Source organism: Bactrocera oleae, chromosome 2 (genome assembly GCF_042242935.1).
Source record: "Bactrocera oleae isolate idBacOlea1 chromosome 2, idBacOlea1, whole genome shotgun sequence".
NCBI classification, from domain to species: Eukaryota; Metazoa; Arthropoda; class Insecta; order Diptera; family Tephritidae; genus Bactrocera; species Bactrocera oleae.
In genome coordinates, this window is record NC_091536.1 from 63,530,326 (window position 1) to 63,544,300 (window position 13,975).

A 13,975-nucleotide genomic window follows, 5' to 3' on the forward strand; every position below is an offset into this window, starting at 1 on the left:
ATACATATTAACATATAGTCGTACAATGAAGTACGACTACAAATGCGACGAAGGAAGTTGCACAGGAAATGGAAATGAAATTAAAATATCCTGCAGCCAGCGTATAAAACTCAAACAGCAATAAATATTAGAATGGAAACATAAAATAAACATAAAAAATTGTTACTACTAGTTGATACTGAGACTAATACAATAAATGTATAAAGTTTTGCAAATTTCTAATGTAATTTGGGAGTTGTGGGTGAGGAAGATGCCGATGCTCGACGAAATGCGACAGGACGCGGGTAAGAGGTAGGGTGCGACAGTTGGGGCTGAAGCAGCGTTGGCTAAGTAGATTTGCAAAATAAATAGTCCAGCTTAGAATAGGGGCTGTTGTAAACAATGGTAATTAATACGTGTAAATAAGCGGAGATAGAAGTCAAAAGAATACCCTGTGGGAAAAACAAAAAATTAGTTAATTAAATTTTAAGATGTTATGACTTGATTTCAATTCCGATTTGTATCTTCATTTTATATTTTTAAAACTAAACAAACAAAAAACATTTACTTCGGTTGCACCGAAGCTATAATACCATTCACAAATAAAAAACTTTTCCCTACAAGAACTATATTTTGATCGATCAGTTTGTATAGTAGCTATATGCTAATGTTGTCTGATCTGAACAATATGTTCGTAGATTGTATCGTTGTAAGTTTTCCATACAAGAACATGATTTGATCATTCCGTTTGTATGGTAGCTACATATGTATATACTATAAAGGTCCGATATCGGCGATACAGACAACTGGCAGCTTCTTGGGCAGAAAACGACGTGTGTAAAATTTTAGAGCGTTGCTTCAAAAACTGAGGGATATACAGATAGACAGACGGACTCTGAATTTTTTTTCTGGGTGTTATAAAGACGGTGGCAAACTTAATATGCCCTGTTTAGGGTATAATAATCCAAATTGGCAGAAGCCGTTCAAATTCTTTCAATAAATCAATATGAATAAGGTCCGTTTTCAATAGTCAGAACCTTCTATAAGATTGGAAAAGCTGATGGGCTCTCTAACTCAAGAAAATATAATATAACTCGAAAATATTATAACAGTAATTTCGTCTAGCCAAATTTAAAAATTCTAAAATTTCCTCTCAATTAATATCCCATCATCTAGAAGACAAGTTAAGAGTTTGCGTTCCACTAAAGTCATAACCAAACTCTACATATTTCTTTAACCTCTTATGGTTAAGATTAAGTATTCGATAAAGGCCATTCTTAGGTACATAAATTGTTAGTAGTGTTGGTGATTTACTTTTAACGCCGCAAAAATAATCAGCAAGTGATCAGCAACAGTTTTTAAACTCACCACATAGTCCGCTTTTTTAATTTAATTTTCTTACTGGGCACATTCCTTTCGGGGCAAACATCTGTGTGTAAGCGCATATGGTACAATGCGTACATAAACAAGAATACAAAGTCGCAGCGCAAGTGAACAACGAGATGTCGTAAATTGCAATTTATTACGAACCAAACTAATAACAACAAACGTGCCAAAGTGTTGACAACAGCGTTGAAATAAATTACATTTGCTTTACGCCACAGCAGCGCCATCGCTAACCGCGCCGACAAACAGACAAGCAGAGAACATTCGCTGGCGGACACATGGACTGTTCGTCGGGACGCCACGCTGAGCTGCGGCCAGGGGCGCTGCCACTTCAACGAAAAGGTACAGTATGGCGCTGCAGTAACGGTATGCAAACCTCATTTGCTAATCGCTCTGACAAACCCGTTGCCTCGCCATTAGATCACCTCTGCCAGCGTAGCTTGCAAGCAAGTAACGCAGTTATAAATTTATTACAACAAAAGTGTCCATAATGTAATGGGTGTGCATCTGTTTGTGTGCGTCGTAAGTGTAGTTGTTGACTTGTAACGTGAAGAGTTCCATTATACTTTTCCTCTATATTTTTTCGCTTTCATAATAAGCTTCAATGTGTGTATGTGTGTATACTCATATGTCTGATGGTGTCTTTTAGCTTTAATGTGAGTTTGCATGTGGCAATACTTTTAGCGGAGCATTGTTGTTGTGTTACGGCAAGTATTGATTGTCTGCCTTGTTTTATGATTACTGCGCTTGCGTAGCAAATGAGCTGGTAATGAAATCACAACCGACTAATTAGCTGGCGTGTGTGAATAATGTCTTAACAATGCCGCAGGCGGCATACACCGCAGTGCTTTCACACATACATACATACATACCTACATCATCTAGTCACAAATGTATTGCAAGCTATTGGTGGCTATTTAAGGTAAGCGCTTTTCAAAATATTTTGAATTTGAATTTGAGTTTGAATTGAACTTTAAATCTGCCTATTTCCATTTAATTTAAAGCAGTGACATTGTATGGTCGTTGAATTAGTTATAAAATTTAAAAGTAAGATTGGTAAGGTCGAATAGGATTCAATATATCTTGTCGTTAGCTTTTTTTATAGCTGCGATAATTCGTTCAACTGCATGCACTTACTTTCTATGAAATTTTGACACAAATGATACAAAAGGTTATTGAGCTTCTCAAAATTATCGAGTTATGCATAGTTAACTTTGCAAGGAGCCTTTTACATCCTGCGACCTCTGTAACTTCAACGTACTCCATTGAAGGTAATACAAGTAGGCGGACAATTAAGGATAATTTTCTTTCTAACTGCAATGAAGGGTTAAGATCATACCATAATAAATTTAGAAAATATGTATTTAGAAGTATACTTTTTTAAGACAAAAATTAACTATTCTTCAAGTTATAATCGATTTTCGACGGCGCTAAAACAAGGACTTCCTTTGCTGCAGTGATTCCGATCTTCTATGTGAATGGCCTGATTTGATTTTTTATCCGAAACTGGTAGATCATATGAACTGAGCGGTTACGCTTTTGAAGGATGTAACTCCAAATTATCTGAGATATGGATTTGAAATCAAAGTTAGTTATTTTTAAAGACATATCGAAATAAGAAAAAGTATCGACATTCACACTAAGTGTACCCCTTAATGTCGTATTACACTGAGTGTTTAAGCAATTCTTTCTAAAACGACCCCTGTATTCAATATATTACTATGAGATCCGTCAAAAAACCTGATAGCTTAGACAGTATAGAGGATGTGAGAATTTTGGAGGAAACGAATCTTAATAAGAGTGATGAACTCTTTTCGTATACTATTTCAACTTAATTCAAATTTATCGAAATTTGATTGACTTATTTAGATTCCAGTAAGTACACGCTTCCCTAACTTCAAACGCTTTACACTCTTCGATTTGATGCAATAACATCAATTCCCCACACGTTTGCCGTTGACAGTAAAGTTAAAACTCATTTGCAATAAATTTGAAAATTTATAGAGTTGCCAACATATGGACACACATACATACGTGTGTATGTGTGAGCTTTAGTTTATGTTGCTTGTAAGTTTAAAACTCCTTAGTGCGATTTGCGTGTTATTCTGCATATAGCAGGCACATTAACCTAATTCAACTAAAAATAAACTGCAAATATTTATATGTATGTGCTTATGTGCGAACATAAGTGCAAGTCGTAAAAATATGATATGTGGCTTAGTAGTTGAAGTGAAACTGGAAACATTTATGAGTATATATGTAAGTACATATCTGCTTGTTAAGGATTGGTCAAGCGCTTCATGCTAATACTTGCAGACGCGGGGAAATGGGTTTTAAGTATCCGAGTCTGAACTAGTGGTACTTAAAGTTCTTCTAGTTAGCCAAAACCTGTTAAAAATTAAAATGATAGAAATTATCTGCTATTAAGTTTAAAATATTTCCACGTCAATGGTTGTTCAAGAAAATTGATGCTCTGGGAACTTGGGCTGACAGCGGTGGCTGGGACGCTTAAGGGGTTATATCCTCTTATAAATTTCAAATAGTCGATTTTGTTTTGCATAGATTTTGAGTGTACACATAGATACATATTTGAAAATATGATCCGAAAAATTTGAAATAGCTAGCTAGCGACTGGCTGGACTGATAGATTTAATATTTTCACACGATCTTATAATCAGGTGATGTTCCTTAGATTATTATCTGTATTCATCTATTGCGATAATATATTTTTATGTTTTTGGATTTGATATAATTTTAAGCAGAAAATCCTCCCCACCATCAGATACCGTTTTACTGAGGTCCTACTGGAGATGGCCTACGTATTCAAGGGAAACCTAAATTTTCAAAATGAATCACCGATTATTAAAGTATCATAAATCATGAAAATCATAAAAACATATTTTTTTAGTTGTAAATGTAAATGCTTTGTATGTACCTCAACGAGTCCATAAAATACTAGCTTACAACTAAAAATTGTAGACAGAATTCAAATTAGTTAGAACAGCACCAGACTTAGGTATACTAACTTTTTGAAGGATTTGGTTCGTAAAGAGGGTTAATTCAATGAATCTGTAATTACCAATAAAAAAACCAATATCCATTTCTGTCAAAAATCTCTCAAATAGATTCCAACATAGGAATCGAAGCACAAAGTTTGCTGGCAAAAAAGCTGACTATATTTAATGAATGGTGGATAGTAAGGAACTTGAAGGAACGCATAAATAAATATTTCCAACGATTACCTAAAATTCTACTCAAGAAATGAAGCTTCATAAAAAATATTTCCACAATGGGAAGACATATCTCACCCTAAACTGCTGAATGATATTTTATAGAAGATTGTAGATTTAATGCTTTTATAGCCGAGGGGAAAGTAAATATGTGGAAAAGCGATTAAAAGAATTTTACAAATTAGGGGCCGCTTGGAAAATAAAGTGGAACATCGGCTTTGCTGTCCTGAAATTGGTGTTTATCAATGATCGAATAGTTCAATTGTAGAATATGTATGGTATATTATGAAGCGAAATCTGAAGTGTACCGCGGAAAATAAGGGATTGGTAAATTTAATCGGAAATTACTCCTTTCGAAATTGTTTTTAGACATTTAGAATGAAAAAATAAAGAGTTAGCGATGTATAATTTTACTGTTAATAGCTGTGACAATTAAATCGTTTTATGTTTAATGAATTAATGACCCTAAGATTTCATATAAAACGACAAAAAAGTTTTTCAAAAGGAAATGTCGAAGATATTTGTTCATCTGTCTAGTCCCGCGGTCTTCGAGATATCGATCTGAAAATTTGCATCCATGCTGTTCTCCCCAAGAAGCTGTACATTTGTCGGAGGTGCCAATGTCGGACCAATATTGCATAAAATATAGCTGCCATACAAATTGAACGATTAAAATCAAGTTTTTATATGGAAACATTTTATTTGTGAAAATTATTATAGCTTCGGTGCAACTGAAGTTACAATTTTTCTTGTTGAGCCATATCAGTATCTTTTGTCAGTCAAGCAGTAAGGCTTTGTCGTTTGCTTGCCATTTGGTAGTTGATACAATTTTTATTTATTAACCAGCATGGAATTCCTCTGGCAGCAATGAACGCCAAGCACTTGACTTGTAAATTTACTGAACGCACTTGTTATATGGTTATTTAACCGCCACTAGACCCACACGCACATTTCTTAAAATTTGCGGCATTTTGGCTAGCACCGCACAACACGCGACACGAAACGCGCCACAAAATGCCATCAACAGCTGTCCCCATTTGCTGCACATGACGCTTCTTCCGCCCGCTGGCTTGAGCTGTCTCGAGCTTCGTTTGGCTTGTTTGCTGTTCGTGTTCGTTTCCTCTCCTGTTTATGGCTTTGCGGCAGTAGATTTTCAATAAATATTAGTTAGCACACATTTTCGCAAATTTAATTATGATAACGGTATCTAATTTATGCTAAAAAAAGCAGTGCGTTGGCGAAAATGAAATGCAAAAATATGTTGTTCGCCTGCGAGCTACCGGGGTAAATTGGGATTTATTGAAACAACAAAACAGAAGGATAACGGTAAATAATGAATTAGCCAACAGCTGCCGACATAGCATCGTTTTGTGTAAAATAAGATTTATTTTCATTAAATTTTTCTTTCAACTTTCAATTATTTTTTTTATTAGCTGGCATTTAAATTACATTTTGTTAGAGAATTCGCTTTATTCAGATCTTTGATAAAATTTAGCAGTGACTTCTAATATATTAAGTCTTATAAATAAGTTCGTAAGATCACATTTGATTAGAATTTTTTGCTAAGCAGTAAATAATTTTTTATTAGAAGGAACTAGCTCAAAATCAATTGACATTGATTACACGTTCCATATGGAGTTTCGATATACTCGGCTCCATCTATTTTATTCACTAAGAAATCATATAAAAACAAATTATTAGGGACACAAATAGTAGGTGTTGAACTAACTAAAATAGGAGACTATCACTGTTCCATGAAGTATGCAAAATAATCCAAAGCCTAATTATAGACTACCTGAATATGATGAGAGTTTTTGAGTAGCTCTCAGTTATTGCTTATTGTTGGCGAATGTTTGGGATTTACTACGCTAGGAAGTGGAAACATATATTTTATAGAAATCGGCTCCGCTTATATAGATTCGAATAATTATTGATTGAATTGGCTGTCAAAGAACAAAAAGTTTATGCTTATTTTGTGAACCCGCAAAACAAATATATCCACAATAAAGACTTCTAACAACATCACCAGCTCAGTTGTAGTTATTAAAAATTTGCCTCGAGCTCTTTGATAATAAAATCAATTTCATGAAGGTTAATGAAACTTTCGACAATAAAAATCGAGAAGCGGAGTGTGGCTTTTTCGGGAATCATTAAAGCAGCGAAATGGGCCTTGAAAAACTAAATATATTATAGGATGAGAGAGAAGTAGATACTAATGTAATAAAAAGATCCTTAAGAAACTGAAAATCACAGTAATTCGCTACTCCGTTTGCAATATACATACATACTACATATATTATTCTATAATATTAACAACCATATATTAAATAATGCTTCTGACTACTAACCTCTTTATTTCACCCTGAACAGGTTATATTAAGTTTGTCACGAAGTTTGTAACACCCAAAAGGAAACGTCGGATAACCTATCAATTATACATATATGCATATATAAATGATCAGGATGAAGAGCTGAGTCAATTTAGCTATGTCCGTCTGTCTGTATAGTCCCTCAATTTTTGAGATATCTATTAAAATTTGTTGAAGCTGCTCACATGTCGGAACCGCCGATATCGGACTACTATAGCATATTGCTGCCATACAATTTGAACGATCAAAATCAAGTTAAAACTTTTTTATTTGACGATATACCTTCACGAAATCGGAATGAAATATTCTCAAAGGCAGCGCAATACTTGTAACATCTAAACAAATTTGACAGATCGAACCACTATAGGATATAGGTGCCATACAAACTGATGATGAACTAAATCAAAATGAAGATATTCATAGAAGACCTGTTTACTTATTAACTAACCTTAATTCGACTTAACGGTTGTTTATATCAAATAACGTGGCTAGAAAGAACTAGCCAACCCCTCGCCCGGTTACATTTCCATATTTGGTTATATGTACATACATATCGTTTCGGGACAACCGAAGTTAACGTTTTTTCTTGTTTTATTCGTAATAAATTAATCTTACACTTAATATAATCGTCTACTGAAAATTTTAAAATTTTTTCGGCCGCAAAATTTGATTAACTAAAAATAATAAAACTAAAAGCTTCAACTAAGTATCTGTGGCCAACAACTTGAAGTGCAGCTCAAAGTTTTTTCAACACTAGAAAAAACCAGAAAATTAAAATCAAAAAGCGGGAAAATTCTCCGAAAACTATAAACAGTAAGCTGTGCTCTGGCGAAATTAATTCAAGTGACTTAAAGAGCAAGCGAGCGAAGGAGTAACAGTTTGCAAGCTATTTCAAGTATGTACATCCACACCCACATCCAATATACATATATGTACATGTGCAGCAATGTATGAGTTCTATGTGTGTGAGCGCGAAAGTTTGTGGCTTGAGCTTTTGGAGCACTTTGCAGTGCTAATAAATTTTACGTAAATTGCTCAGCATCTCTTTTAATGTTTTCATTTATTTTATTTTGTATTTTTCGTTTTTAAGCTTTCCTTTGTTGTTGTTTGTTATGTTTATTTTTTGTTTTTAGTTGCTGAGCAGTTACTCCAGCATGTGCGGTCATAAAATGTGAAGTGCATAAAACACTTTTAGTTATGGGATGTACATGTACATATATGTATATACATAAGATTACGTAAATACATTATATACTATATAAAAATATTTACAGGTGCATACCTATAATAAATATATTTGTATATATGTAAGTACATGAAACGAGTATCCCTTGTGTCATTACTATATTTAGGTTTAGCTTGATCAGACACATAGCATGAAAATTATATATATGTATTGTATATCCTATAGAAATAAATATGAGTATGTACGCACGTGTCGTGGCAGAAAATAAGAGCTTTGTACTGAAAATAGCTAGTCAGGTGTCCTCTTAGCAGCACAGTAATTATCAAAAAGTTCGGAGCACGTTAATGTGATTGTTACAACATGGTACTGTCGGCTCTAAATACGTTAGAATGAGTGTGCATTTGTGCTTCCTATTTTCTATTTTAAGTATTGTAGTGTTTGTGCACGTTCCCAGTTTATTTATGGTGGCTTATAGTCTATTTATCAGAATCTCTAACACAACTGAAGAACTAATATGCAACATCCAGTTTAAATGGACCAGTCCGGGTTTGATCAGATGGTAGGTAATAACTGCAATAAATGGGTTCTGGAGGCGATCACCCAGATAATTGCCAAACTTTTTTCTAGCTACTTTAAAAGTGCATAGTTACTAACCGATGTTATCTTAGATTTTAATTCGAGCCGGGTCTTAAAGAAAGACTCTTCTCATACAACTCATACTGCGTTTTTTTTCTGATTAAAACGTACTAGTCCTTATATGTATTAAATGGAATTCAGACCAACCTGACAAATTGGAAAAAAACTCTAGAAAGTGTGCAAAAAGTCTTGCCCATCGCAGACATAATATTATATTGATCCATTGAGCTTAACTTAATATAAGTTTCGCTCTTAGAATGTAGTGTGAAAGATCCTTAGTTCAACCTTATATGCATTATAGTATGTGAATACCAAATCTCATTTGGCTATTTTGAATGAATCACTACCTCATCTCTAATTATTTGCAAGGAGTTCGATATAGGTGTTACTAAAGATAAACTAGTCTTAGGTCCACATCTACTTAATATAAGTGTGTATCGCAAACTAAATTAAACTATTTCACTTAGAAGATATCTATTTGTGTTTTAGCTCATGTAAAACTCAATTTTTCACTCGTAGAGAAGATTTTTAAGGCATTCTACCCCGTAGTAATAAAGTGATTGTTCTTTTAACTGTAAAATAAGAATATTTTAAAGTTTTAAATAATTATTCAACAGGTCTCTAGCCAATCAATATTTTACTGATTTTGTTAACTCATTTCGACTGCTTTGATTTTATTAAAACTTTATATTCTGCTTATAATGAAAACAACTCGACGGTTTGGATTTTTTCATACATTTTCATTCAGCCGTTTGGCCTCAGGAATGTAGTCGAAAAGTCGACCATCAGCCGAAAATGATACTCACTAATGTAAAACAGTGTTTTATTACTATTTATCATTTATTTAGTTCGATGTTTCAATTTCACATTACATTTTATTCAAAATGATAAAAGATACATACCATAATTGGGTTTTGAAAGAATTTTATTGAAAGTTTCATATCTTAACTTCATATTTCGTGGAATTGATTGAAACATCGAATTTAGTGCATTTATAAGACGAATGTTTGTGACAATTTTGACAACGACGAGGCTTCTCTAATTTGTCAATGCCATGGCCAACTTAGTCTTTACCCCCATGATTCGATGCGATGGTCACGACAAAATTTTCGTTCCATTGGCCGATCAGCACATTATTGTTTCCATAAAATGTGTAGTCTAGCCAGCCGCGTTCTTTCTTCTTAGATGATAAGGCGTCAATAAGCTTTGCGTTATTCGTACGATTGTCTCGAATGGCCAAGGTAGCATAATATCCCAACGAGGGGAGTTGGCACATCAGTTTATGAGAGGTGAAAAAGTTGTCAAACGCAACACAATGTTTACGTGGATCCTCAAGTAGTTTCAATAACTTTACTACGACCAATTCATTTAAGCCGCAATTTGTGTATTCGGGTTTTCGATTCTCATTTGTACCGCTGTACGGAATAAACGAATACAAATAGCCATCAGATGAACATAAATCCCAATATTTAAAGTCAAATCTAATGGGCTTTCCATTTTGTAAGAATGACGGCCGTAGTAAGCAAACATCTGCTCATCGATTATCGCACACATGGAAATACTTCTTTATAAGTTTGAAACGATCTCGCGGCATTGCGTAAATGAGCTATTCGGAAATATAAATGACCGTCATATTGCACTACATATTACACATTTGCTGAATAGTTTTTCCATATTTTCTATTTCCTTGTTCACCGAAAGCTCGCGAGAGACCTTAAGTTTTTTCGCAATGTACGCGCACGATAGTTCAATATGGCTATTCGTGAAACGTACATATATCATTTGCACTTCATCATCGATATTTTCCGAGTCGCTCACTGCATCTGTAGTTTCTGGAAGCAAGACCTCTTCAATCTCTCTTTGACTCCGGTATATATTGCGAAACATTTTCAAGAGATAACTTGAAATTCCACTGTAAATATTGTACTCAAGAACGGAAAATATCATTACTGGGCAACAAGGAGGCGTACCTGCGAATCACACTGGAAGCTCTGTTCGAGCTCGTGGACAACAACCGACTACCTGTCTGCCTGGAAGGGTTCCTTTTTGTATTCATGACTTAGGAAGCACCTAGATAATTCTATTCTAGAAATATCAAGAAAGAAAATTCTCGAATATTCCATGACTTGGAAACAAATTTTCAGTCGATTTTCTTTTTTGTTCCGTAATCACGAAAAACTATATGCATTGTAAGGCGACTCCCCGTCTTCTGTGCTTCGATTATGATACTTTCTACGTTAACTTCTTTGTAGTATTTTCTGTTGAATTTATAGTGTATTAGTTACCATCATTCATCTTGAACATTGGAGTTCACCAGACCAGACAAAATTAATTAAATGGAAAAATTAATCGTATCGTTTTCGGCTGGTGGTGGATTTATGGACCAGTGCATTTTGAACATTCGTCATCATTCTATACTACAATAGATTGCTTTTAGGACATATCTAAGGACCACTAGCTGTGAATGGGCTAATAAACTTTTACTCTTACAATCTGAGATCAGTATAATAATCTATAATCATAGAGCACAATAAAGCTCTAAGGGAGAATATAAAATTGACCAAAGGTATATTTATCGAAGAAAGAAAAGTCTGACCGAAAGACCTGAAAAGAAGCTTGAAACGATAGCTAACAGCAAGTGCACACGAAAATTCTACGATAAAGCAAGGAGACTGAAAGGAGTAGTAAAATCGGAGCGATTTTCTTTCAACCTTCAACCAACTTTTTAGTTTTCCAACCATTTGAACAAAGGTGGTAATGGAAAATGTTTGGGTGGCCGACAAACGACAGAAGGGAGAACGAATTATCAGAATATTGAAAGAAATCTGTGCTTAGCAGTTGCGATCGCATCAAGGTTCTGTGGAGAGATAGTGTGTATTTATAACCAATAAGCTCCTTACAGTGAGGTTCTAAACACACAGTCTTAAAGAATAGTTATGCAAAGACCAAATATTCGAAAAATATTCTGTGTACTGAAAATTTTTAATATCATGTTCCGACTGACACTTAATCATGAGGTTAAGGCTTTTGAATAGATTTTCTCACTAATCTACTTGATTTGGTAAGATTTTGCCATTAAAAAATTACATTGGTTAATCTCGTCTCCGAGGAGTTTTGAAGCTAATCTACTCGAAATCTCCCTGTGAAACTCTGTTCAAGCGCTATCTGTTGTCACAAGGGGAATTTGTGACATTATCGCAGCTGATTTAGACACTACAAACAGAAAATAATGACAATGATGAAAAAACAACAAACAAAAAATATCAACAAACTAATAAATAAAATGCAGTGCATCTGAATTCACCTGGTAATCGACTTCCCAAATCAAAAAATGCTTCCATTATTTTCATTAAATGGAAAATTTTTAACAAAATACGACTTTTATAACAAAGTTCGACATTACAGTTTTTTCTTTTAATCAAAATTTAACGTTGTGAATTTTTTAATGTCAAAAACAGCTGTTTTTTTAAATCTCCAACGGCAGTGGGGACAGTCTAGATTAGTGAATATGCGTAATGTAATCTAATAATTTAACATTTTTGGTCGGAACATGGTACAATATAACACACTTTTCGCCTCAGGGTGCTCATGCAGACCCTATTATCAGCCATTTTATAGTGAAAAGCGAAAAAAATGATTACAGAAGCTGCAAAATATCAGAGATGAGTGCCATTCCTCTGTTTAGTATCAGTGGAGGAAATATACATAGGTAATCAAGTAGTTAAATAAATGAAGTTTAAGGTTGGCTTTGAACTAGCGGCGCTTCCGAAGTAAGTCTAATCTAATCTAGCTTTAGATATTTATTTTCCCACTTACATTTTTTGTCGACCAGATCGTTTCTTTAGCATGGCAAAAAATAAGTTTTGCAAGAAAATCTTAAAAGTGGTGTACATAAAGCTATAATTAAAACAAGTAAGGAAGGGCTAAGTTCGGATGTAACCGAACATTTTATACTCTCGCAAAGTCAAATGGTATACTCGTTTGAGATTTCTTTGTGGATTGACTGATATTTTCGGTAGAAGGTCAACTATAGGCACTGGGGTCCACATATTTAGTACTTAGGGGTTTGAACAGTTTTGGTTCGATTTAGACAATTTTTGGCCGCAAGGTGGCATACTTTAATTGCATTATTCACGCAAAGTTTTACGCTGATATAATCATTGTTGCTTGATTTGCATAGTGGAAAGTGAAAGAATCAAGTGGTATTTAAAATGGTGTCATATGGAAAATAGGCGTGGTTGTAATCCGATTTCGCCCATTTTCGCACTGTGATATAGAAACCTGAAAAGAACGTTACGCACCGAATTTGGTTGAAATCGGTTAAGCAGATCTCAAGATATGGGTTTTCACCTAAAAGTGGGCTGTGCCACGCCCACTGACTAATTTTGAACGCGGTTCCTATAAAGATAATTTATACCATCTCAGAGATAAAATTTAATGTCTCTGGCGTGTTTAGTGCTTGATTTATCGCGCTTTTAGTAGTTTTTAACAGTACCGTTATATGGGGAGTGGGCGGAGTTGTCACCCGATTTCAACTATTTTCACACCGTCAATAGAAGTGCTAAAAACATTTGCTTCCAGTGAATTTTGTTATTATAGCATTAGCGGTTTAGGAGATATGCACATTAAACCTATTAGATGCGGGACCACGCCCACTTTTTAAAAAAAAATTTTAACTGCAGATGCCCCTCCCTAATGTGATCCTGTGTACCAAATAACAGTCTTGTATCTTATTGCGGAGCGTAGTTATGGCAAGTTATTTGTTTTTGATTAATGGCGTTTTGTGGGCGTGGCAGTGGTCCGATTACGCCCATCTGCAATACCAACCGTCTCACGGTACCATGAAACATGTCTGCCAAGTTTCATAAAGATATCTCAATTTTTACTCAAGTTAGAGCTTGCACGGACGGACGGACCGACAGACGGACGGACGGACAGACAGTCACCCGGATTTCAACTCGTCTCTTCATCCTGATCATTTATATATATATAACCCTATATCTAACTCGATTAATTTTAGGTGATACAAACAACCGTTAGGTGAACAAAACTATTATACTCTGTAGCAACAGGTTGCGAGAGTATAAAAATGATTAAATTGTTTATACAAAAACAGTTGGCGTTATTGGTAAGAAGCAACAATAATTAATTTCTGAAGCAACAATAATTTATTTGGCCGAAAACCGATC

General features: G+C 34.6%; 1 protein-coding gene across 2 annotated transcripts in view; it reads right to left on the minus strand.

Annotated features, from left to right (window-relative positions):
• Positions 1–13,975, minus strand: part of Gprk2 (G protein-coupled receptor kinase 2) — a 231,086-nt gene that overhangs the window by 36,534 nt on the left and 180,577 nt on the right. The window lies entirely within an intron of this gene.